Here is a 27,061-nt window from a genome sequence, read left to right on the forward strand (position 1 = left end):
CCCGCCCTTCAAGGACCCACCCCCTCCCCTTCCGCTCCAACGTGCTGGTTAGAAACATCACCCACTTTCGCTGCAGCCAAAACAAAAGCTCACCAGCAAGGCAGGATCCCAACACCTTCCAAAGAACTTGGCTGAGAGTCTCCGGAGCTTCCGCTCTGTTGCCCTCCGCACCCAGACCAGCCCGTGCAGGGTCCCAGTTCCTCTCCAAAGGTCTTGCCTTCCCCGGGAGCCGCCAGCCAGTGGGCACATTAACTGGGGGAAAGACGTTCGGTAAGTGCTACTGTGCTGGCTGCGTTCAGAAGACGGGCGTTCACTTCTTGAAGAGTCTTCCGGGAACCTGAAGCGGGAGTCCGATCTGAGAATTCCTGGAGGAGCCAGGGAGACGCCCAGCATCGAAGTCCGGGCGGCATTTAGTTTGCCACCTTGCCAGCTTCCGGGTGGGCTCTTGGTGGAGCATTACGTCCCATCTTTTCCAGGCACCGAGGGGCGGTGGCGGGTGAAGCCCCTCCGCGTCCCCCGCGTGTAACCCTGTTAAACAGGATGATCGAGGTTTTCTGCCGCTTCCTCTGCTGTGTCGTTTTGCTGAGAGAGAGAGAAGGGAAGGAGACCCAAGCCGCAGGTAATGCGTTCCCGGGGGTGGGTGTGTTTTCAGGTCTGAGAACAAGCGCGCACCTCTTTGGGAAAGTCACCGCCGCCCGGGCGCACACGCTCCCTTACGCACGTCCGTGGGAAGAACCACGCCGACGACGGGGCGCGCCTCCGAGGGGGGCCGTGAGGAGCCCTGCTGGGCCGGGCCCTGGCTCGGGGCTCGTCTTCCGCCTGCAGGTTTCGAGCTGCGGCGAGGCGAGCGCGGGGGGAAGCCGCCTGCGGGAGAGTCGCACACGGGCTTAGCGCGCCGTCCTCCTCGTCCCGTTGTTGCGAGAGCTGCCTTCCCTTTTGCAGCACGTTTCCTGGAAGCGCCGCGCTGCGGGCGCAGCCGTCCGCCCCGTCGGGCCGAGGCACACACGCTCCACCCGGCACTTCCCAGGCATCGGTGCCCGGCGGTGCGGTGTTCGCTCTCCCCCTGCCCCAGCGTAGCTTTTGTCCGCTGGAGCCATTTCCCCCAGACGTGTCTGTCAGCGCCGCACCCGTGGGCCTGTCCGCACGGGTCCAGACGGTTACTGGGGGCTCCCCGGAGAGACGCACCCAGGAGAGGCACCCCTTAACCCAGAGGACTGGCCCGCTTGTGTACAGCAGCGCGGACACCCCAGAGGGGGTCGGGCTTCCTAGAGACCCTGCATCGGCAGGTCTGAAATGACGCTGCCCCCTCGCATGTGAGAATCCAGGTTGCGGCCAGACAGAGGGCAGAACTTGGGAGCGGTTTTGCGTTCTTATTATCTGCTCGCTGTGTTTATCTCTTGATTCTTGCCCTTAGTGAAACAAGGCGGTTTATAAATGCGTGATTGGAGACTCAAAGAATGCTGATTTCTGTTTGTTTGTTTGAGTTTTAGCCATAGAGCAGAAAAAAATCATAGGCTGAGAATAAGGAAATACCAAATGGTAGCTACTTACCATGTGATCTTTGTCAATAACAATAATAGTTGTAGTAGTAATAGAAATAGTATTACTATTGCTAATAATGATTATTATTATGTACCTAAGGTCTGCCATGTACCAGACAAGGTGCTAAGACATTTGCAATCATCGTCTCATTCAGCCATTGCAACAACCTTACGAGGAGTGCGCTATTGTCGCCCCATTGTACAGATGAGGAAACTGAGGCTCAGCCAAAAGAAGCAGTGGGCTCAGAGCCCATGCACTGAAAAGGGAATAGAGAATAGGTTTTAAATTCAGGTGTGTTCTCTGCTTCTCGACAGTAGGGCGTGTATATTCTGCCTGACCTGGGCCTGTCTTGTTAGTGTCTCTTGTATCAACCCCAGTTAAAACCATCAGAAATATTCCACTTGCCATATCCCCCCTAAGGGTTCAGTAAGACTCCTTATTAATTTTTATTTAACACAGTGGAGCATTTAGCCAACTTCCAGCTCTATGTTCCAATTCTTTCAGCCTCAGAGAAGTGATTACAAAGCTTAAACGCCTCCCTGTCTTCATTACCGTCTGGGAGTTCAGCCAAATAATGTCCTTGGGGCTGAGAAAGAAGGGAAGCTGGCAGTTCTTGTTTCTTTGTTTATTTCTGAGCGAGAACAATGCGGCCATTTCTTCAAGGAATATGTGCATCCTCAGGGGAGAGGAAGGGAGGGAGGACCTAAGAAAGAGAGAGAGAGGAGGGCTGGGGGGAGGGCCAGGGGAAGAAGGTGCCAGGGAGAGAGACGGCAGGTGCAGAGGTGGAGGTGGGGATGGGATGGGATGCAGGAACAAGGTGTAATGGAGGAGCGTGGTGTCTGGTGTGGCTGGAGTCCAGAGGGTGGAGGACGAGCCATGGGAAATGGGTCCAAGAAGGCAGATGGGACCACATCACCTAGGGTCCTGTAGGTTACCCAAAGGATGTTGGATCTGGTGCTCAGGGTGATGAGAAGCCATTTGCGAGATACTGAACAGAAAAGCAGCATCACCTGATTTATATTTTAAAAAACGGCTCTAGCCACATCCCCCATCCCCCATCCCTCTCCCCTCGTGTCTGGGATTAAGAGACACAAACTAGTACATATAAAATAGATACACAACAAGGATATATTGCGGGGCACAAGGAATTACAGCCATTTTCTTGAAATAACTTTTAATGGAGTGTAATCTGTAAAAATACTGAATCACTATGCTGCGCACCTGAAATTAATGGAATATTGTAAATCAACTGTCCCTTCAATGAAAAAAAAATAAAATGGATTTGAAACATTGCTTGAGCTCTCCCGTTTGAGAAGAGGCACTAGAAGATGAAAAGTGAAATCCCGGAGGTCCCGGGACGGGAGCGTGGCAAGGACCTTGACACAAGGTGCTGCTGTACCTGGGTGGCAGCGGTGAAGATGGTGAGACCATTCCAGAGTCAGGATATGTTCTGAAGGTAGACGTGATGACAGAAGCAGGGAGCTGTGATTCACTGAGATGGAAGCGCAGGGCCATCCCTTTCTAGAAGGAGATGTAGGTGACCCTCAGTCTGTGACAACTTTATAGATACAACCCCAAAGGAAGTATCCCTGAAAGAAAGAATTAGTAAGATGCACTTCATTAAAATTAAAAATTTCCATCCTGCAGAAAACACTCTCAAGAGGACGAAAAGACAAGCCACAGACTTGGAGAAAATATTTGCAAAAGACGCATCTGATGAAGGACGGTTATCTTTAATACACAGAACATACTTAAAACTCGACAGCAAGAAAACAGACCACCCTATTTAAAAGGGGAACAAGGAAATTAACAGGCATCTTTGCAAAGATAATACACAGATGGAAAATAAGCCCATGAAAAGATGCTCCACGTTGTACGTCGTCAGAGAAACGCAAATTAAAACAACAGCGAGATACTTCTACACAGAATTCGAATGGCCAGATTCTGGAGTACTGACGCCAGACGCCGGGAGGCTGTGGAGCAACAGGGACGCTCAGTCACCAACGGTGGGAAGGCAGAAGGGTCCAGCCGCCGTGCAAGACTGCGTGGCAGTTTCCTGCAAAACGAAACGTCCTGTAGCCGTGCAGCCGGCCACCTGTCCTCCTTCCTGCTTACCCAAAGGGACTGAAAGCTTGACATCCGCACAAAAACCTGCACACAGCTGTTGACAGCAGCTTTATTCTGTCCAAACCCACAGAATGAACAACATTAAGAGGGAACCCTAGGGATAAACTGTGTGTTCGAGGCTTGCAGATACTAAACTACTAAATATAAAATAGATAAACAATGAGTTTCTACTGCAGAGCACAGGGAACTATATTCACTGTCTTGCAGTCACCTATAATGGAAAAGACTATGGAAAGGAATGTACGTACGTACACGGGTGACTGAACTGTTACACTGCACACTAGAAATTGACACGTTGTAGACTGACTAGACGTCAATTAAAAAAAAAGTGAACCCTAACATGAACCAGGGGCGCTGGATGGTCCTGATGTGTCAGTGTTGGTCCTCACTTGTAACAAATGTACCGCCTGGTGGGGGAGGTGTAAGCGGGGAGGCTGTGCGTATGTGGGAAATCTTCATATTTTCCTTGAAATTTTCCTGTGAACTTAAAGCTTCTCTTAAAAATTAAGTCTTGAAAAAGAGTCCCAAGAGTGGTTAGTGAGGTCCTGCGTGGCCCGGCCCCAGCTCACCTGCCCTCCTTCATCTGGGGTGCCCCCAACCCCTCCCTCCCCGGGCACAGTCACTGGACTTAATTTATCCTACGGATGCAAAGCAGAATTCGGCTTCCAGGAAAGGGGTCTGGTTTCCAGAAGCCTTTAAGCTCCTAGCTGAGCACACAGACTTGACTGGCGCTGCTGACAGACTTGGAGAAGATGGTGACATTTGTGGAGAGAGCCTGTGTCTGGCCGCTTCGGGAAGACGCACGTGGGTCGCGTGCAGGGAGCAGGTGGCAGCTGCCGGCGCACCGGGGACGCGCTCCGCGGAGCCGGGACGCGCGGGGCAGCTCATCACCCCCGGTGGCGGGGCCTGGACGCTGATTCAGAAGCGAGCGCGCGGGGATGAGAGACGCTCCTGGCCTTCGTCTCGGCACCGTCTTCTCTCCGGATGCCAGGGCAGGGGCACGTCCCCCCCGCAGGTGACATGGAGGCTGCTTCGTGGCCCAGAGCTGGATTAGAAACAGCTGGAAGGAACGCATGGGTGGGGCCGCTCCCCGCCTCGCCCTCTGCCCCCGTGGTGGAAAATTCAGCATGAGGAGCAGGAGGTGCCAAGCTGGTCACATGGGGCCGGAAAGAAGCCTTTGGGTGACACCTGTCAGGGGAGCCGGTGGTAACCGGGGAGCGCTGCGCCGGGGGCGGGGGGGGGGGCTCGGCAGGGTCCTGGGGGACCCCTGAGCCTGGAGCCAGCCTCCAGTCCTGCTGTCCGGCCCAGGCCGCGGGGCTGCCTGGCGGGAGAGGACCTGGGCACGGACAGCCTTGCCCGCCCGGCTTTTGCCCACCTGGCTTTTGGCTCCTGGTGCCCCTGCCAAGGCCAACGGCACAAGGCGTCTTCAGGTGCAAAGTCCTCAGTCACGCTGACGACTTGGCATCGGCTGGTCTCTGTCCGGAACGCCCCCCCTCAGAAGCCCAGGCTCGAGTCTCGGCTTCCTTTGCATCTCGTTTTCAGGAGTCAGCGTCTCAGAGCATCCAGCCAGCGGCATCACCGCTGTAATCTCCCTCTGCTCTGCGGGGCACGTTTCCTTGGCACTTACCTTGGCACTTAGCATCCGAGTTACCCGCCCTGACACACACACACACACACACACACACACACCCTCCTTGGCCTCACACTGTCTTCACAATTATCCTTAGTGAATATCTGTTATCAGTCTGGCATGGAACCTTCCAAAATTTATGTATGTGTAAAACTGTCTGCGTAAAGCGTATATAAGAACATGTGTGCCCATGTGATACACAAGCACTTATGCCAAGTTACATGGTTTCGGTCTGTGCTTTTTAATATCATAGGTGATATCAGTCTGTGGGTTCACTGACCATGCGCGTCTTCATCACTTAATACCGATGGCGTGAGTGTATGGAGACCGGCTTCGCTGTTTGGAATTTCTGGGAGGATCACTACAGAGCCGCTAAGATTAATGACTTAATTGGTGGATATTTGATTGTTTCTAAAATATCTCTCTGATCCCCAACGAGCAAGCGTCTGATGCGTGTTTCCTTAGACACCACTTACTGAGCATTTATTAGGTGCCAGGGGCAATTTATCATTTAATTTTCAAACCACCCGATGAGGACATGGAGACGTGGAATTCAGATCCAGGCCGTGGTTTCCGAGGAAGGGTGCTACCCTACCCTCGGGACGTCCCTGTTTACGACTGAGAAGGTCACAGGGCAGCACAGTTTCCTTTTTTTTTTTTTTTTTGGAGGTGGGGTAAGTATGTTTATTTATTTATTTATTCTTGGAGGAGGCACTGGGGGTGGAACCCAGGACCTCGTGCATGCTAAACCACGCTCTCCCACTGAGCTCTGCCCTCCCCCATCACAATTTCCTTTTTATCTTCAAGTTTTCCGAATTTTCTATACTGTGCACCTATTATTTTGCATCTGTAAACAACACACACATCTACGGTGATGTGTGTGTGTTTGTGTGTGTGTGTGTAAGAACCTCTAAATCAACCGTGGTTAGAAGGACTGGGTGCAAGCCAGTTCAGAGGACAGAAAACAAGTGCCTCCAGGAGCCGTCACCTAATTCTTAAAGCTCACACGCTTTATCATCATTTTACCCCTTCTCGGGTGCTTGGGAACGCCCTAATCAGCCTACTGTGCAGGCAAGCGAGTCTGGGGGAAAAAAAAACACCCTCCATTTTTCTAAGACTTTTCTTTGCCTCTTTTTGGGCCCCTGCCATTGCCCCTAGATCTGAGAGACATTTTAATGACCCGTGACATGGTCTGTAAATGCAGACTTGCCTTTCTGTCAAATGTGGATCAGAAGGAGGATGAATGCAGATTCATCACGTATGAACCAATGATAAGTCTAGACGCAGATTTCCTTGTTTGAATTTCAGGTTGATAGACCGGCAGTTAAACACCATGCTTCACCCGGAACAAATAAACATTCCACTTCTGACACAATTATGATGTACACGTCAATTTATCCACTTATGTAACCTCTTTCTACCAAGGGTGCACTCTGCCAGAGAGCAGCACAGATACAGTTGGATTTTCATTTCTGCAAATGGTGCAGGCATCCAAGCTCTGTGTCCTTAAATGCCTTATTTTATATTTCTGCTCCCCCTGCCGGGGTGGGGCTGACGCTGAACAGATCACGTCTCCCCTCACCAGGAATCCGGGGATGTCTACCCTCTCCAGGCCCTGCCTGTGGCTGGGCTGAAGACATCTCAGCCACGTGGGTGTGTTTCTAGCTCATCCCATCCAAAGAGGAAGCCAAGCCTGATTCCTGGAGCTGAAATATGAGCCCCATGTATTTGTCTGGGTCCAACTGAAAACAGATTTGCATTTGGGAGCGAGGGCACCTTCCTGGTTCTAGGGGGATATGTGAGTCTCTCAAAGGCCTGCAGGTCTCTCGAGTGCCAGGCCTTTTCGCTTGTTTGTAAATTAGCATCGGACCCTGCACTTGCCAGGAGAGATAGTGACTTGTCTCAGTGGGCAAGAAACCACGGTGGACCCTCTGGAACGTCACCTTCCTCTCACTCCAAGTTCAGTTTCAGAAACGTCAGGGTGGTCAGATAACTCCTTCGCCAGCGGGTCCCGGCGACTGCCAATCTTCACACGGCGAGATGCCATTCAAGCAGGGGTGGGTATTTTGTCTTCTGAATCCCTTAATCTGATCCTACCTCTCTAATTAAAGGTTCCCCCAAACTTCCGAAGATTATCCCTTGAGTTGAGGAAGATGCATTTTTAATTTCCTCCTGCAAATGAGGCAGGGGTTTGCTTTTCTGGAAATATCAGATAAGGGGAAATCGCGCATCTCTGGGGCTGAGTTGCTCCCCTTTGCCGCGCCGGAGATGTGAAAGGAATGGTATTTGAAAGACAAGAACTCAGTGGGGTTTGTGAATCTTAAAGAGAATTACAGCCACGTCTTGGAGCTTGGATGGGGAGGAGGGCGGAGAGCTCCTGAGGAAACCCTGTTGCCGGTGGGGCCACTGGTCACTCCCCCCGGAGTGCTGGAAGGGAGTCTTGAGTCTTGAGTCAACTCTGCCAAACCCATCAGCTGGTGAGCGCTGGGACCTGTTCCCTCTGAGCCCGCGCCGGACACTGAGGGACCACGACAAACAGATGCGGCGGCGCGCTGCCCTGCAGACACTCACAGTCTAATTGGGGAAATGATGGGTCGGAGGTTAGGGGGCCTCCAACCGTGAATAACACCCCGCCCGCCAGACAGAGCAACCGGCAGGTAAGGACACGTCACAGCTCAGACTTAGACTGTCTGGGACGGTCACCCTACACTCAGATACCCTCTTGCTACATCCATCAGTCCCCGCAGACCTTTCATTCCAGCTGAGCAGTTGTCAGAATCACTGCACATTAGAGTGAGGTGAGAATCTTTGAAACACAGTCGTCCGGGCTCCACCCCAAACCCGTCTCCGGTGGTGGAGAAGAGAAACCAGTATTTTTTTTTTAATCACTAGATGAACTTGAGGGCAGTTTTGCGCTTCCAGAGGAACTGCAAAAAAGGCAGAGAGTTCTCATACAGCACGCCCAGCGCTACGCAGCCCCCTGCTGCTGACGTCCTGCGCGAGCTGACGCTGAGACATTGCTGCTACCTGAAGTCCGCGGCTTCCATTAGAGCTCGCTGCTTGTGCTGTCAAGCTCTGCGGGTCTGCGCACACACGGCACATCCCACACCCACCGCTGCAGCATCGCTTGGTCCCCCCGCCCTCCCGTGAGTCCCCTGGAAACCACTGGCCTGTTTACGCTCTCTGTGGCTTTGCCTTTTCCTAAACGTTGTTCGGCTGGGACCACGCAGTGGGCAGCTGCGGTTGGAATCGGCATGGTTCGGAAGGTTGCCAGGTAATTCTAACGCGCAGCAGCACTGAGAACCATCAGACGATAGCGTGCGAGACCTGCCTATTAATTTATCTGCAAGAATCCTCGAGAGAATCCGACACAGATGAGGAAAATACGTCCTGGGAGGGACGTAACTCGGCCAAGATCACGTGGGAGGTTCAGGAATCTTCTAAGTACAGCTCATCGTCTTTCTGAGACAAACTGTCCGATCCAACTGCAAGGGTTATCTTCCTCAAGGTGCTAAAATTCACGAATTTAACCGACATTTGTTGAGGATCAGTTCTGGGCCACGGCATCCCGGGTGCCATGGACGCAGCTGTAAACCCGAGACACCTGCTGAGCTGAGAGGCTTCCGCTGGCGGGGGATACAGGCAAGTCAGCAGCTACTCAGCGCAGGGCGAGGACGGCGACAGTCAGCACCTACGTACCTGCCCACTGCTCCAAGCACTTCATAGGAGCAGCTCACCGAATCCTCACAAGAGCCCCTTGAGGTAGGTTTCATTATGGCCCCATTTTACAGATGAGGAACTAAGGCACAGAATGGCAAAGTGCTTCACCGAAGGTCACAGTAAAAAAAACAGATGGAAAGCCAAGATTCAGTCCCACCGGAGACGGCTCCACGTGCGAAGCCATCTACCCGAAGCGCGCTGAGCCTCCTGTGCTCTGCAGTCTCTCGCACTTTCGTTAGTGTGGACATGGGGCTCTGAATGGCCCCCTCCTCATTGAACAACCCCGTGACAGCTTGATTCTGGAGGTCATTGTGGCAGCAGGACACATTCCACCATGCGTTTTATCTGAAAGCTGACTGCTTTCACTGGCTAGTATTCAAATACCCTGGAAAAAAAACCCTCTTCCTTACCACAAAGGGTTTGGACATCTTCACATCCCAGCATCTCTCCTAAGAATGATCTCACTTCTGGCAGCTTGTGTGCTGCTCTGTGCGTATTGTTCCGGAGCAGCTTTCCATCCGTGGAGGGAAATGGCTCGCCTAACTAGGTCATCCCTTGTTAGCACCTACGAGTTTCAAAGCTAAAACCCACCCACGTGTTAATGCGTGCCAAGCAGCACCTAGAAGAACAGTCACTTAATGAAAACAGCGTTTTTTCTTTGGCCCTGATGAATAATGCGAAGTGTTGGGCGAAAACATTGCTCAGTAGGAGCAATGAGTATGCCGAGCACCCATAAAAATGATCGGGACCTGCGCGATTTCGAGCAGGGTCTAGAAGTGCCCTTGGTCCCAGACAATTAAAACTAAGGCAGTGTCACATATACTGGGAGCAGGTGCATTAGAGAGACTGCTGGGCGTAACTTAAGAGAGATGCCGGCATCCGACGTACCCATGAGTCTTCCCCCCACGGCCACTCAGGTGAAACCCCGGGTTGAGTCTCGTTGGTCCGCCTTGGGTCACGTGGCTACCCCAGGACCACTCGTTCTGGGCAGGGCCAGAGGATGCGCTGATTGGCAGAACTTTGGCCTCACGGCCACGAGGTCCGGGACCCTTTCTAACACCCAACAAAGACTCAAAGTAGAGAAGAGGCGGCTTCCTGGGAAGTCACTGCCCCCTTGCTGGGGGGGTGGGGCATGGGCGCTGATCTAACAAAAACAGCACCTGCTGTCCCACCTTCTGGACCTGGCTAACCCTTGGCTTGTCAAATCAGGTTCCCTCTGGATGCAGGCGCCTTCCTTTTCCTTGCAGAACTCTGCTCAGTGTCTTGTCCAAGCATCCCGGGGCAACAACAGGGAGAAGGGCGTCGAGGGCGCAGTTCAAATAAAATAGGAGCCCCGATGGCACAGCGGCGAGCGTGAGCCACGCCGTGAACAGGAGAAAAAGCCTGACGCTGAGACAGCCTCCTGCACACCACGAGCAGGTGCGTTAAAGAGACCGCAGGGAACTCGGGCTGGCGTCGGGCTGGTAGCTGGGCAGAACGACGCATCAGGCTGGCACAGAGGGCCACTGGCTCCGGAAGCCGAGTTCACGTGTAAGGATCTCCTTTGAGATGCTCATTGTACTTGGGCCCCAAAGAGCGCCCCGCTGAGCTAGAAGCTTGGCACTGCCAGCGTGGCTGGTTCTGTTGTCTGTAATAGCGTCCTTTCTGGGTGACGGGGATGGTGAAGACAAAATAGCTACCGTTTACGGAGTGCTGATTAAGTTCCAGGAACGGCGCCAACCGCTTCGCATTGGCCACTCAGCTTAATTATGACCATGACTATTACAGTCGTCTCAAATTTACCGATGAGGGAATTAAGCCCGTGTCTCACGCCGGCGTCTGTGTTCTTAACCGCTACCCCACCTTCCTCGGCCTCACAGTGAGCGCCTGTTGCTGGTCAATCCTGATTTCTGATTCTGCTCGACTGTGATGCAATTCATGCAAGTAGATATTAAAGGAGAGAAAAAAAAGTAACTCTGAGAGATGAAACTTCAAAGGCCAAGTGGAAAACCTTTCCTGCCAAGAAGACAACCCAGTTCTTGCCGCAGGGTCTTGGTAGATTCACAAGGGTTGGGGAAAAAAAAGGGAGAGAGAGATCTTTTAAAGCCAAAAAAACCTCTCCCCTGTTAGGGGTACAGAGTCGCTGCGTGGGGTCGCTTGCCTGGCTTCGGCTCTATCTCACCTTTGTGGAAGTATGTAATTTTATAATTTTTCTTCTAAAGATTATGAAGACTGTGGTTATCTTTCTTGAGTTTTTAAAAATCCTGCCATTAAGACTGAAGACAGCTTGAGGGGAGGGTACAGCTCAGCGACAGAGTGTCTGCTTAGCGTGCACGGGGTCCTGGGTTCCATCCCCAGCACCTCCATTAAGTAAGTAAATAAATAAATTAACCTAATTACCCACCCCCTACCCCCCAAGATTTAAGACAGCTTACCTATTTTGGGGCCCTGAGCCTCTAACATTGTGAGTATTCACCTGTCCGGTTCTCAGGTACCAGAATATGAGATTCATTTAGTTTAAATGCTGATACAATATAGTTTCTGGGGCAGACGTATTCCCTCTTCACCTGCTGTTTTGTAACATGACTCTCATCCAGGGTCACCAGTGGAGAGAACAAAGTCAGAGGTGACTCTAGGAACGCTCTCCAGAGCCAGAAGAAAAGAATCAGAATCAAACCTGTCCGTCCCCAAGCTTCTCTGCCGCCTCACAGGACACCGAAGACACACTTCCTTTCTTGACAGCCGTCACGCCACGTGGCTTATGAAATGCCACACGAGGACCCTGGTGCCTCCCTGTAATTTTTATCTCTGGGGTACCATCAGAGGCAGCAGCAAGCCAATGACATGCTCAGACGATCAAAGGCAAGATGACCCATGACGCACTGGTGGCTTGACTAGATCCAGGTATATGTTTCACTTACGGGGCTGGTAATATTTCTATCCACTGTTTTTTTCCTTTTCCCAAGTTTTCCTCCCCCTCCCCTTGATACACGCGTGTTACTCTGGAGGCAGAGATGCCGTTGCTTCGTGCGGAGAGAAGGAGACATTCACAAATGGAACAAGACACGCTTTTTTAAGGTGGTGCCTTTTCCGGACCAGAGCATCCGCTCTCAGGAAGCGCCCGTTCTGGGGAGGCACGTGGGTGTGCAGGCAGGCGTGTTTCCTCACGCACGCTCTCGGGCGTTCCGATGAATGGAAAGTTAAAAAGAAACGGCCAGGCGAGTCAGCCCGACGGTTCCAGGGGCCCGACACCCGTCAGCTTTGACGGGTTCCTGGACCCCGCGCGGCTCAGCAGCTAAGCGGTCACGTTGCAGCCTGCCTGAGCCGCCAAGAGCTGTACGCTTTTCTTCGGGCACGAGGTTATGGAACAAGCCGTGAAATGCATGCTTTTGTTGCTATGGCAATTTATATTTCTGCCGTTTTCATAACCTCATCAAATGCAGGCAATCAGAAGCAACATGGTACCTCTATGTAATTTAACTCTAAACCCTTCATAACGATGCACGGTGCCATCTGAAACATTACCCGAGGAAATTAAAAGCAAACGGACGTCAGTCATCTCAAGCCCGAACGCCGCAAATATTTGAGGTGGACGCAGAAGCACTCCAGGAAAGCTCTAGTGATGGGAACAGATATTTCAAATAAATGGCGCACAACAGTGACACATTGTAAAAGGAACACCTCTGAGCCATTTTTCCCCGTGTTCAAAAGGGGTGGGGGGGGAGGAGATACTGCTTTCAAATGATGAAGACACATAACATAAAGTGATTTTTCTACTGGCTTCAGTAATGTGTTAATAATAGTTGGCCACTGGACCATGAGTGTGAGCTCTTGCATGAACACTGGTATTTAAAAGGTATGGTTGCTACAGACTGAACTTGTGTCCAAAGCGCGTACAAGGGGGTAAACTGTGACAGTTCTCAATAGACGATCAAAGCCCGTGTCTTCTTGCGCACACAGACGCGCGCGCACACACATATGCACGATCAGCGTGAGAGCGCGTTCCTGGGGAAGGATGTCAGCTTTGCTCGTCGGTTTCTGGCTTGTTGCTGGTTTGTCGTCGTCCTGGGGGCTGATGAACTAGGCTGTGCACTGTCCCCACTGCTGTGGGTGGCCCACGGGTCCCAGAAAGCTGTGCTTATGCGATCATCAGAACTCAGACGCTTCTAAAATACAGTCAGGTCGGTATGTGCGGCTGGAATGTGTCTCAGAGTCAGGACAGACCATCATCATCATCATCCCAGAAGCACGTTAATTCCTTTATCCCAGACAACGAGGCACAGGGGTTTGAGCAGAGGGTCGTGCCCTGGGTGTGTTTGCAGCACTGCCGGGGACCCGTCCACGTCCCACCTCCCCTCCTGCACTGAAATGTGCCTTCCTCCAGCTTGATGGGGCGGTGAGATCACTTCAGTGACAACCCTCGGGGGAATGTGAGTTGGCTGTCGGTCCTGAATGATGGACGGCCGAGCCTGCAGCCCAGGGCAGGAGGATGCACGTGGAAGGGGAGGGGATGCTGCAGAGTGAGAGGAGAGGCCGGGCCAATCCTGCATCCTTCATCCACTGCGCACCTTCTGCGGACAGGGCATTGCATCTGGAGTGGACGCTGCCCTCCAGCTCTGAGCCCCTGTTCGCATGGCTCTGATGCCATTAACATGCCTTCCCCTCTCCCACACAGCACAGCTTACGAGCTGACTCCAGCCCCCGCTCAAGACTCAGCTCCCTCCTTGCCTAAGGCTTGTCATTCCCTTAGCAGCTCTTACTGGCCAGGTGACATCGCCTAAGTTGACTCACACAGAATGGAGCCAAGATTCACCGAGTGTGGCTGGGCGAGTTTCTGGGCACATCTATGTATCTGTACACACAGGTGTGATAGAGAAAAAAAAAAAAAACGTATGGTTCTACCGTTAGAAGCCCTCTTGCAAGGACCAGAGGAATTAGGGTGGTTACAGAAGCAGAGCAGGGGGGCAGGAAGAACCTTGGTCAGTCATGACCTTGTTTAGCTGCTGGATCAAAGCTCGCAGTAACCTTCCCCAGATCTCGATCTCTCATGTGAGAGGAAGCAATTTCCTTCCTGTTTAAGTGAGTCTGAGTCAGGGTTTCCAATTGCCTATGGCTGGGAGCAGGCCAACCGTTCTAGCGAGGAGCTTTTAGATGACAGAACAGATCCGACCTACTTCACAGTTCCGACCGTAACCCCAGGAGCGCCGGGGAAGCCACCCCCGGAAAGGTGTGATTCTGGCGGCTTCATCTGGCCCCACTCGGTGGGAGCGGAGCTCCCTGGTGACTGTGGAAGGGGGCGTCCTGCCACCACCGGTCACTCCTGATGCTTTTCTGATGGTGATATCTCTGACCCATGCTCTGCGCATAAGGGCCTGGGGTTCCTTCCAGGGGACGGTAGCAGCTCCTTAGAATCAACCTCAGGTTAAAACAAATTCGGATTTTAAGATCTTCTTTCAAAAAATACTGGGAGGGGATTTCTAGCTTCAGCTCCAGCACGTCAAGCACTTGGTGGTCAGTCTTGTACTTAGAACAAGGCACACCTGGGAGAAACTGGAAGTCGGTGACTTTTCTTAGATCCACCAGAGCACTGGGGTTCCAGGCAAACCATCATCCTGAACTCCAGATATTCATAATAAATAAGTGTATCAATCGAAGAAGAGACAAATCTCCCGAGCAAAAGATTCCAGGCCATCTTTGCCGACACTACACCCTCAAGGAGGCGGAGTCTCCACCTCTTACGCAGCAACAGCCTTCCAAAGACAAGGTGTGGTAGTGAAGACGGGGCAGAGCTGAACGGACGGAGCTGTCCCACCTTGCATCACATGAGATCAGGGTCCCCACGCTCCGCTCAGCACAACAGGGCTGTGAAACAGTCACATAGTCACCTATACAATATAAACATGTGTTCTGAGCACTGGACTGCGTGGTCCGAGATTCCCGCCTGCTGCAGGCACGTTGTTCGTGGCACTACTGGGGCCCCTGCTTTGTCAGCTGCATTCAGTGGCTGACCTGCGATTTCTGTGTCACTAACAGTGCTGGCGTCGGCTCATTTCTGCGCAGAAGGTGCAGTGCCTCACACGCGGCTGTGTGCGGAGGGCAGCCCCCTCAGAACATCAGGGCTAAAAGCTGTTGCTGTGTCGTTCAGGGTCCGAGGGGACGTAGGTGACATGCATAGCGTGGGATGAGCTGGGAGAACTTAATAGACTCGCCTGAACAGTGTCGTGCAGGGAAACGCGGGGGATTAGTAACAGTGGGACAGGGCCACCTCTGGCACGCAGAGGGGAGGGACGGGAGCAGAGTGATGGGCAGGGCTGTGCTGAGAGGCCACCGGGCAGGACCCGGGACTCCAGGAAAGGAAGCAGCCCTTGCTGGGGAAATTGTACTTTGCCTTTGCCCTTCTCCCTCCCTCTGACCCCCTGCCGGTGCGGTGCGTGTCATTGTCAGATACCAGCCGAGATCCCAGGGCAAGAAAGCCCTTTGATGTGCAGGAAAAAGAGAGGAGAAGGTGGAGAATGCTGCCTACCAGATATCCATTCTCTCGTTCTCCTTTAGAATCAAAAATTCAGTCATACGCAAGGTTACACTATGCCCAACCTCTCTTGTAATTAAATGTGCCCCAATATTAAGTGCTGAATAATAGAAATGTTACGTGTGACAGTTCCGAAAATGCTCCCTAAACGGAGCTGATGCAAGTGAGAGGTGAAACCCATCTGGTTCTCCTGCCTCCCACCTTTTCTTGCTGTCTAGAATGTGGATGTGATGACTGGAGCACTAGCAGCCATTTGAGGTCATGAGGTAAACTTGACTTTGTCAGTGTACCAGAAAGACAGAAGACAGTGGAGGCACCCCATCGTTCTTTTTGATCTGGGATTTTTTTCCTTCTTCTGATCATAGTGAAACGTTTTTTTCTAACTGAACAACTATTAGGGGAAAAAATGTTGAAACTTCTTAATTTATCATTTTAGGTGGAAGACCTAAAGGTGTGCAGTAAAAAGAGATAAGCAAACAAGAAAATAAACTGTTTTGCACACAGAGAAGCCAAGGATTTGGGAACTGGGAACAGTAGTGAGAAAGAGTAGAACAATAAGTTACCGGGAAATAGAGAGGGGTGAGGCAGCTGGTGGAAGCGGTGGCCGATGATACATCTCTTGGGAGGGGTCGTGGAAATTGGTAGGTATGTTTAATATCTAACTTTGAGTTTATTTATTCATTCACGAGTTCAGCTGATACTTGTGAAGGCTCTTTGGTGCCTGATGCTTATTCAACCTTGGGGCTACAGAGGTAAAGAACACCGGGTCTCTCAGGAGGAGGGTGGATAAAACAGATGGTGGTTGCAAAGATTTACAGCGAGGATGGGCCCTGGACAGGACAGACACAGAGTGTGTGTTAGGGAACAATGGTGCCAGGGGGCGCAGAGAAGGGTCCTCCCTAAAGACATCACGTCCGTGCTGAGACAGGAAGAAAGAGAAGGAGCCACGGGCGGGAAGCCCCGGGCATGTTTCTAGAAGGTGATGGAGAGACAGGGCTGTCCCGGGATGAGGCGCTCTTGCAGGGAGTGGAACCCATGCGTCCAAAATGCTTCATTTGTTCTTGTTTTGTTTTAGAGAGAGAAAAATACAATCAAATATCTACGAAACAGCTTAATTTCTTTTCTTGGCTTGGATATAAAAGTTCTACTGAGGAAGGTGAGCCTCTGAGCCACGGTTGAGGTGGGGTGGGGGCAGATCTGCAGAGAAAGAACTTGAGCCACCTCCGCGTCCCTGGACGTTGTGCACTGACCTGGGTCGTGACCCTGTCCTGGCGGGAACTCGCCAAAGCGCGGGGAGACCAGAGAACTGGACGGAAACGACCTTTTATTTTCCTGAGCTCCGTGTAACTGAGATGAAACATCTGAATGTGGCAGCCGGGAACGGGGACTCTTTCCTAATCGCCTCTCAGAAGCCCCCGCAGCCGAGACCCCCAGACGGTCACTGTCACGGGGGCTGCGGGGTACCGCGCGCTCAGTGCCCCCACCCAGGGCCGGCGGGGCCGCCCAAGAGGGGAGGGGAGGGGAGGGCAGCTTCCAGCCCGACTCCTTTTGTGGCAAATGAGCTCACTTTTCTTCTTGAGCAACTAATCTGTAAGGGAGGATGAGCGTGGGGGGAAAATGCATGTAATGACTGTGGGTTAGAGAGAAGGCAACGGGGGGAGGTTGTAGCTCAGAGATAAAGCACCTACTTAGGATGCACAAGGACCTGGGTTCAATCCCCAGTGCCTCCATTAAAAAAAAAAAAACGAAAGAAACCTAATAAATATGAAAGCCAAGTCCTCCCCGCCAAAAAAGAAAGAAGGCAACAATTTGCAGCAACATGGATGGACCTGGAGATCATCATTCTAAGTGAAGCAAGCCAGAAAGAGAAAGAAAAATACCATATGATATCACTTATGTGTGGAATCCAAAAAAAAAAAGACACAAATGAACTCATTTACAAAACAGAGACAGACTCACAGACCTTAAAAACAAACTTATGGTTACATGGTGGGTGAGGTGGGAAGGGATAAATTGGAAGTTCAGGATTTGCAGATACTAACTGCTACATATAAAATATGTGTAAAACAAGGTTCTACTATGCAGCACAGGGAACTCTATTCAATATCTGGTAATAACCTATAATGAAAAAGAATAGGAAGACAAATATATGCACGTGCACGTATGACTGAACTGCTACGCTGTGCACCAGAGACTGACGCAACATTGTAAACTGACTAGACTTCAATTAAAAAAAAGGCAATAAATCAACTGTACTCCAATTAAACAAACAAACAAAAAAAGAGGGCAAGACCAGAGCCTTGGCTCTTCGCCTGGATTTTGAAAGAGGGAAGGGTCACTCACAGATGTCAGCTGGCCAAGGGGGCCTCGGCTCGGCCGGATGGAGTTCCTTGGACAGCGGCACCCGCTCCCAGCAGGGGGCACCCGCTCTGGGATTCTGTTCAGACTCTTTCCCGAGCCGGGGGTGCTTTCTCAGAGTCGTATGAGTAACGTATGTAACTGGGCGATTTTAACTGAGAGAGAGAACTGAACAGAGCAGGTGTTCGAACCCCCGTTCTGAGCTGCGTGGGGGTGAAGGGAGAAGGGGCGGGGGCCGCTCTCCAGGCTGATCTTCCTGCCCTCGCCCCACTGTGTCTTGTGTGGCTCCCCAGCGACAGAGACGCTCCCCCCTTCATATTCAGGGGCTTCCGTGTAAATCGCCTCCTCCTTCTGCATCGCCCCACCCTCCGCTGAAAAACAAGCAAAACGCTGTCTGACAGACCCTCCCTGACCCCGCAAAGTGAGATTGGGTTGTCAGCACCCCGACCTCCTCACTCCCATGCCTGTCTCCATTTTTGGTGATGTCAGCCCCCTGCATTGCCCTCTCCATCCCAGAACATTCCCCAGCAGATGCACATAACACAGATGAACTCCCCTTCTCTCCTCCTGTGGCCCACGTCCACCTGCCACACCTTCTGCACTTAACCCATGTCCGTTTGTTGAGTGACTAAGTGACGGTGCAGGTGAAGCATTATTTGAATCAGAGGTCTCTGAGGCTGGCGGTTCTGGAGAGGGCTGACCGATTCGTTTTGTTTTGTTTGTTTTGTCTTCCCTCTGGCTTCAGTCCACATAGTGATGTCTGAAACCAAATGTGCTGCTAGCAGTTGAGAGCTTTCACCAGTCAGTACGCACAGAGTTTTGCTGAGAAAAGTCAAGCTCCCTTCCCAGTTCCGGATACTTCCAAATTCTGTGCTCAATTCCATGTCCCTTGGATGGCTTGCCCGGGAGAGATGCTCGGTCAGATTGTAAAATTGCTAATGCAGGATCCAAGCTTTCTTTGCTTGCACTGAAGGCTCCTGTGAACGACCAAGAAATGGAACAGAACATGCTCCAGGCAAGTCCTCAGGGCAGCCAGTTTGCAACCTGCCCAGAGGCTGCCCTGGGGAGATGGCTGCAGGGGGCGGGGTTTACCAGCTGGCTCCCCTCCACTTGTGTGTGTGTGTGTGTGTGTGTGTGTGTGTGTGTGTGTGTATTTTAACTCTGATACCTCACGAGTCCCTTATCTTCTTGACGCTGTGGAGACTCCAGGGCCTGGCAGTGACCCTGTGCTGGATTTGCCACAGCTGCACGTGAACGCCCCTCATCTGATGTGACCTCCGGCCGCTCTGTGCAGGAGACTTTCAAAATATTTTTTTTTAAACAAAGCTGGAGATTTCCAACATTGTAAACTGGCTATACTTCATTTTTTTTTAATGTGAAAAAAAAAAGAAATTCCACTCCTAAGAAACTTTTCTAGAAAAGAACCCAACAGGCATGCACCTTAGACTAATTATATTCCTGTTTCATCAGCGCTCAGGATGCATCTGGTTTGAACTGAACCAACACTTGACGAAGTGAGCTACCAGTTAGAGTAACTGAATGTGGTCATTGTAAATTGTTGCAGAAATAAAGACGGTTTTGACACCTCTAATTTTCTGGCTGGCGGGTGAAGCGAAAGTCATTTTCTTATAGAATTTCAGAGACCAGGTTTCTAGAGAAATGCATTCATATTCTTCCTGGAGTTCAGAGACCAGTCCGGATTTATTGTATCTTCCAGGAACCAGTTTATCCCCCAGTGGCTCATACAGAGAAATGTGTCTTAATCCTGGTCGCGCAACTGGCACTCAGTATTTTAATTTATTTTCTCTATGAATGGAAAATAAAGTTGTGAGTTTATTATGTTGCATGCTCCCTAATGGAAATTCTTTGAAACTTTTTTTTTTTTGCTAATATGAACATAGTTAGGTGGGTGGGTAAATTACACTAACCAACAACTCTGTTTTGAAATCCTTAGTCATCGTGTGTACCTGGTTGAGGTTTTAGCCGATGCAAAATGGAGCTATTAAATCAAGACTCGGGGGTTCCCTGCCGGGCCAGCGGAAGACTCAAGAGCCATTTGCTGCTTTTGAAGTTTCTTCCTGTGAGCCTTGTCTCCAAGATCACCTCTCTTCTGAAATCTGGATGGAGGCTGAGAGCAAACTGGACAGCGGTTTTGACAGCAGGGCTGGTGAAAAACACATTCACACAGCACAGCCGGAACTCTGACCTACAGAGTCAAAGGTGGATGGAAAACCCCGAACCTCAGGACCAGGCAGCATGATGCGGAGTCACATGCCCAGAGCTCTGCGGCTCTATTTTTCCCCTCTTATATAAAGTGAGTAGACGATCACAAGAATATCTCGCAAGGTGTGAATGTGGGCTAGAGCCTTCACTCCCGTGTCCGTGGGAAGGAGCAGGCAACAACAGGGCAGCAGGCTTGGGACTGGCTGGTAGGAACAATGTCAGTGGGCTCGGGGCATAGGGGCCACCCCTGGTTGTCTGGTCCCTGGCCCCGTGGTGATCAAGGCAGGCGGGCGGTGGCTCAGAGTCTAAGAGCTCAGTGGAGGAGGGGGTGGGGGGTGGGCTCTGCATTAGCTGGTTTACAAATGAAAGATGGGAAGTCCTTTGCCATCCTAGAAATCGGCTAACCCTGAGAGCGGGGAGTCTCCTTAATCAGCAAGACTCCAGATGTCAATTCAACAGAAAACAAAATTTTTTTCACAATGTTTCATTAATTTCTGGTGCACAGCATAGTGATTCATTTATATATATTATATATGTATATATTTTTCCACATTCTTTTTCATTATAGGTCACTACGAGGTATTGAATACAGTTCCCTGTGCTCTGCAGTAGGACCTTGCTGTTTATCTATTTTGTATACAGTAGTGTGTGTCTGCAAATCCTGAACTCCCAGTTTATCCCTCCCCATCCCTTCACACATGCCCCCCTCCCCCGTAATCATAATTCTGGAAAACAGAAATTTTAAAAGTGCGTGCTGATACACACGGTCCCCTCGCCCTGCAGCCTCAGGAGAGAGGCAGTGAGGACTCCCCGTTCGTGCATCCTGCAGCGTCCTGTGACCACACGAGACAAGCTCACAATTTCACATCCTTGGAATTCAGGGCACAGAGATACGTGGGATGGGGAAATGTGACCCTCTAAGAGGATCTGAGCTTCTTCACCTGCTAGACCGGCCGACTGCATTACCCGGGGGGTGGGGGGGAATGACGGTTGTTTTCACACGTTAGACGCTGAGTCTAGACCTGGTCACAGTGTGAGGAGATGCGTTATTTTTCTCTGTCCAGGAGGTTCGTTGGTTGAGTCAAGAGAAAGCCCTCAAGGAAATTAGGGACACAAACCCCTAGGCTGGGTCAGGACAGGAATTCAGTGGACTTTTCTTAAATAAATAAAGGCAGAATAAATCTAACCCTGCATACAGGGTGCCCTAAAGGCTGCAATTTCTCCTCTTCAGTCCCAGCGTGAGTAAGACCACCTTTCTGGCATCGTTGTCAGCGCTCTCTCTGGGTGGTGGTGTCATGCCACGCCCTTCTCCTGTGACACACGGGGAAGGTGGTCTCCCTTTCGCGACCACCGTGACGGACACATTGCACGACGCTGGTCAAACACTCAGTGTTTGTGCTGATGGGATAATGTTGACCCTGACAATCTGGGTATGATTAGCGTGAGAGAACGAATCTTCCAAAAATGGCCACGACGTGCTCTCCCCAGAATGTGGATTTTGGAATGGAGTGGTCTTTGGTGACTGTCTCGATCACAGAATGTGCCAGAAGCTGGGCTGCGGGAATTCCGAGTAAGCATCGACAGGGCAGTGTCACCTCGGCTTGGTCACCCTGGGACGCTCACACGTGGAACCCAGCCCACGTGGGAAGGCCCAGGGAGGTCCGAGGGGGTGGCCTCGTCAGCCTCGGATGTGATGTGGGCTAAGCCTTCAGATGACTCCATCCCGGGTCTCAGATGGCCTGGCTGGTGCCAAGCAGAGCAGAGACCAGCACGTCCCTTCTAACCCAGTCCAGGGGGAGTAACCCCAGGAAAATACATGTTGTTCTAAGCCACTATTATTTTCAAATAAAAAGTCTGTAATATTTAAGAACCCTATTAACATCTGGGCAATTATATTTTCTAGTCAGTTGCCCTCAACTGTCCTTCTCGCCCCGAAATAAGATAGATAAATTCAAAAGTGAGAGGTCGTCTTGATTTTTTAGCAATATGTGAAATTGTGCATGATACATATTGCCATGGGAAGCGGTATTTCTCTAACAAATAAATACCAAAGAGTAGACTTTTCTATTTGTTATTTCTATGTGTATGTATGTATGTATGCATATGCATGTGAATGTACATATACATATGTGTATATATAATTATATATGCACGCATACATGTATGCACACATTCATATATATACATATATGTCTGTATATATATGTGTGTATATATACATATATATATGAAATCATTTTCTTATTTCAGGTTTATCCACATATCCTTTCATTCTATGATCAGGACAAAAAAAAATTTTAATTGTGTTACAGTGTATTCTTGTATTTGATAGTAGTTTCAGAACCTGAATAGTGTAAATTTCCTCTTATCATAAGCAAAAGAAAAAAAAATAGAGTCCTTCAAAGTCTATGGATTTGTCTCCCTTTCCACTGAAAGATTGTAAAAAAAAAATGATAATAATACAAAGGGAGCCCAAGAGTAGATTCAGGAAAAAATATCATAACTATAATGAGCTTGTCACTTACATCTCTTACAAGTGCCTGTTTTAAAAAGAGCAAAGACTCGCATCCGCAGGAGGAATTCTCCATTCACTCTGAAATGACTGTGCTTAGCTCGCTCCATAATTCTTTTCATCTTTGCCAGCTAAATGAGTAATAGAATCTCCTTAAAGACGAACCAGAGAGAAGTAAAAAAAAAAAAAAATCACCGTCATTATTAACTCAGAATCAACACATCTTCCTTCTGCGGTAGTTTAACCCACTGAATATGTCTCTTATGGTGTATTTCTCAAACGCAAGACTGCCTTCTTTTTTCATTCCTAAAATGACCTTTTACACACTTTGCCCTTTAATCAAGTTGCGGGGGCCTGCCATCCAACATCCATTATGGAAACACACTAGTTAAAGTTAATGCACCGCCTTTGATTACAGTGCACATAAAATATGAATGCCTTCTTTAGCACGGACTTTCCTTGGTCAGAAATGTCTGCTTCAACAGGGACGCAGACAAGCGAATCTCTACAGCTGAAGTTTTATACTGTGGAAGCCAGTGCTGTCTTTCCGTCCGACTAGGAAGGATAAAATGTTGGAACAAAAATCTTCCAAAGGTTGACGAAACCACGATACAGTCTGCATGCTTGAAAGTAGAACCAATGTATTCCTTGTCAAGACTTGTCGGGAGCGATGCCGCCGCTTCAAAACACCCTTCCCAGCGTGTTTCACTTAATACAGGGAACAGCAAATGAAATTCAGGCGGACAGAGGTTTGGGGGCTTGGGGAAGTCAAGCCGGGGATTCCGCCGGCCAGGTCTAGTCGCCGTGTGGGTGTTAAGTGCAAGGTGGTCAGACACCCAGGAGCTCTTCTGCTCACTCACGGTCACTGCCGCTCATCACGGTGCCGGTTCTGAGTCATCAGAAAGGTCCAAAATGCTACTTCAGTTTTGTAGGCTCTCTCTTAACTCTTAGGGTTTTTCTTGTTCAGCTTGATAAACTCAGCTGATTCTTGCAATCCAGTTGCCCATCAACCCCAAAGCCCATCCTCTTAACAACTATCACGTCACTTTCTGTGAACTGGTCACTGAACCTGCTTTCCCATCAGCTGCAGCATCGGGGTCTCAAAGCCTCCCTCGCAGAGACCAGCGGCCCCGAGGTAAGTATTTCCGTGTGTGATGCATACTCTGTTTCTCAGTAAGGTTAGGAGGGGAGAGAGAAAGGACGTAGACACAAACACGTAGAAGAAAATGCCAAAAGCTTACCCTGAAATATTTCGATTATCTGAAACGGTGGTGATTTTAATTCCTTGCAAGGCTGTCTCTCACTCTGCTGTTACATGAGTTACATTTTTGGTGTCCGTAATCCTCAGCAACCTCAACAGTTGATCTTGGTCCTTGCTCGTTCTGAGTTCCAAGGCTCACTGGTGTTCCTCTGGACACAGGTGGAATTACTTGCTGTTCCTCTGTGGCAGTGCTCTGATCTGTCGATTTTCTTGCTAGATGTCCACCGTTAACTCCGGTCACCGTACTATGCAAAGCCGTTAAATGTCGGTCTCTTCCTGAGCCCGCTTCGTGGCTGCTGCTTTGCTGGGGGAGAGTTACAGTTTGCTCAGTAGCAGAAATGTTCTGCATTGCCGTCGCCTCTTAACCGTCCAATGGGATCTTCAGCATCAACACACGTCCTGCCAACTGAGCAGCTCGTTTTCCAATGGAGTCCTCAAGTCTGCGCTAACTGACAGCCTCACAGGAAATATTGCTAGATGTGTGGATATTTCCCCAACGAGAAGGGGGAAAAAAAAGTAACTTGCAGGCATGTGAATGAAAAATTCAACAGCCTACTTGTAATACTTCCTAACTTACTTAAACCGAATTAAAATCAGGCATTGCAGAGGAAGTTAGAAACATTGTTTTCCTTCTTTTATTTCCTAAAGCAATGTGTTCAAAATTTTCATATATACATGTGACAGCACCATCTTTATTAGCCTAGAATCTCCTTTCTCACGCGGCTTCCCACCCTTTCAGTTACCTGAAATAAAGCACATCTGGAATGTGCGTTTGACTGTTTCGGCTGGAAGTTTCATCCCGAGTGATCAGCGCCCGTGTGTTTAACCTCAGGACGCTTACGTTGTTGCTCCCTTGCCCGGTGGCCGTGCAGAATGACCGCCCAGTAACGTCCGGGTCGCTTTGTTAAGCGGTATTTACAACAGCATTTAATGCTCGTGATTCTAGAGTCATATGCCAGGAACTAGCTGAATCTCTTCCTTGTCCTCCTCTTCTTGGCTTTTTTCATCTTCTTAAATATTCTCTTTTCCCCTCCTCTAGCCTCTTATTTCTTCTTTAATTAATCATGCCAAGTGATCTCTCAAGTATCTAAGCATATATCTATGCACATTATATATATATGGTTATAAATTAAGTCAATACAAGAGTGCCCGCTAATATGAAAGAAGTAAGTCTCTCTTTACTGAGAATGAGGGGGTCTCTCTCTCACTGCAGAGTTGAAGATACATTACAGTTATCACATGCCAAGGAAACTTTTGGACGAAATCGTAAAGTTTAATTTTACCTGATCAATGAACGCGTTGCTGTCAGTCGAGGGTCTCCCAAGCCAACTGGCTGAATCCGTCATCTGGAGAAATGTGTTTAACGTGCACATTCTTGGGTCCCACCTGAAGTCCAGTGAAGTGAATCTGAATCACACACAAGCGTACACTTTAAGCGAGCTTCTCAGACACCCTGGCTGCCAGGCCCGAGCTGTGAGCCACTGACCGAGGTCAGGATGCAGTGTCTCTTCCATACAGAGGGTGGCATTTTTTCTCCCCTGATGATATGGAAGTCAACCTTCTGCCCCATGTAAATTATAAATCACAGAAATAAAGCCTAGAACAGTTGCTCCAAGCAGGTCTCTCACTGTATTATTTATTGTGGTGTGAACAGAAATAATGCCTGAACTTAGCAGCTGGAAGCAACAAACATCATCTCACAACTTCTGTGAGTCAGGAGTCCACAAGTGGTGTCTTCCTGGATGGTTCTGGCTCAAGGAGTCTTAGGAGGTTGCGGTCAGAGGGTCGGACAGGGTTACAGTGATCCAACGCAGCTTACAGGCAGACTCGCTGGGCCCTGGACAGTTCTCAGTCCTCTGCCGTTAACGCTCGTTCACCAGGGTCCTCACGACAGCTGCTCTCCTCCAGAGGCGGCGGGAGGGCACACCTCCCATTACAGCTGCAGTCTTTTTTGTAACCAGATCTCAGCAGAGCTCTCTCGTCACTTCGGTGCATTCTGTTCGGTGGACCCAGACCCAGCTCACATTGAAGGGGAAGGGACTCATCACACACGGGTGGGGGCGCCAGGGGGTGGGCACCTCTGAGGGCATCTTAGGGGCTGGTACCCTCCCCATACGCCAACTGATGGAAATCCAGGGTAAGGGCGGGTCAAAACAGCCAAGACAGTTTCATCAAAACCAGAAAATTAATTCCTCTAAGCCTTTCCAGGAGTCAGTGTTAGAATCAGACAAAGGAGCATGCAACTGAGACTTCTAAAGCAAACCTTTTATTTCCACCAAAATGACGAGCCCGAAGCGTACCCTTATATATTTATGTGAAAGTCAAATGGGGTTTAAAATATGCAAATATGCCCTATTACCAAAGTTACAGAAGTGAAATTAAGTTGCTCGTAAATGTATCTTCGCCGCAGTTTTCCTAGTAAATTTTGTCTGTAATTGCCAACGCTGCTGTCGGTTACGGTTTGGCTAATTCCGCAGGGCGCCGTGGTAGACGGACGACTTACTGTTTCTGGCGTCTGTCCCTGCGCTCAGCGTAACCGCGTTCTAAATCACACTTAATTGTTGGGGATTAGTCTCCGCTGCATTAGTGTGGGTTATCTTTGTCTCCCAAGCTAGACTGAAAACTCCCTGAGAATAAGGAACCGCTCTTCCTCACGGCTGATAGCTTCCCTTCTTGTTTTCGCTGTTTAATGTGACCCAAACTGAAATTTTTTAAAAATGATTTTAATGAAATCAATTTGATATGTGTTGCTAAAAATAGACACAAGGGGGAAAAAACTGAGATGACATCACGATCATTTATCTTTGAGAAATAAGAGGCCGACGTGTACGTGAGAGTTTGGGGGCTTTTTAGAAAATGCCAACGCCCTGTGCACATCCATTTCCAAGCAAGATGAGTCAGCCCCCAGTCTGCCAGCTCTCCCACTGGGAACTGCTACGTTCCTAGCTAATAGACATGAGAAGCAACGTCTCTAGAGACTCTAGAGATACTAGAGAGCTGCCCCAAACCGAAAATGTGAATAAACAAGCGCATGAAGAGGCCATCCCACCAGGGGAGCACAGCCCTCTACCCCGCTCTGCCTGCCAAGGCTTCTGATACACCACCAGTCACCTGTCACTCAGCAACCGTCCCCTCCCCGCCCCTAGCGTAACTGCCTAACATAACGTCAGCCCGTTTTTG

At 50.0% G+C, this 27,061-nt stretch overlaps 1 long non-coding RNA gene across 2 annotated transcripts; it reads left to right on the forward strand.

Annotated features, from left to right (window-relative positions):
• On the forward strand, positions 1-24,492 carry LOC140691027 (uncharacterized). Of its 2 annotated transcripts, XR_012066481.1 has the most exons (3): positions 1-619; positions 19,840-20,199; positions 24,099-24,492. It is a non-coding gene; the product is annotated as an uncharacterized lncRNA (long non-coding RNA). The 2 variants fall into 2 exon arrangements; XR_012066482.1 differs by lacking the exon at positions 19,840-20,199.
• Positions 24,493-27,061: the final 2,569 nt, after the last annotated feature.

The sequence above is a fragment of the Vicugna pacos genome, chromosome 32 (assembly GCF_048564905.1).
Source record: "Vicugna pacos chromosome 32, VicPac4, whole genome shotgun sequence".
NCBI lineage: Eukaryota > Metazoa > Chordata > Mammalia > Artiodactyla > Camelidae > Vicugna > Vicugna pacos.